Below are 261 nucleotides of genomic sequence, written 5' to 3'. Positions count from 1 at the left end.
GAGCCAGGTGAGGGAAGCAGGTGCGTAGATCTGTTTTCTGCGGGGCAGTGTGCTTGGCCCTGAGGTGGAAAGGGGGTGCCGCCTTTCCCGGGGGCGGGCTCCGAAGCTCCGGAGCCTAGCTTTTCCTCCTCAACTAACGGGGCCCCGGGCGGGGGCTCAAGCTCCATCTCCGACGACGAGCTCCACTCCGCAATTTCCAGGCGGCCACTGGGCTGGGAGTCTCGCGCCGGGGGCCGGCGCTGTCTCGCGAGCCCCCTCCCG

The sequence above is a fragment of the Pteropus alecto genome, unplaced genomic scaffold (assembly GCF_000325575.1).
Source record: "Pteropus alecto unplaced genomic scaffold, ASM32557v1 scaffold312, whole genome shotgun sequence".
NCBI lineage: Eukaryota > Metazoa > Chordata > Mammalia > Chiroptera > Pteropodidae > Pteropus > Pteropus alecto.
Note: the sequence above shows the minus strand (reverse complement) of the source record.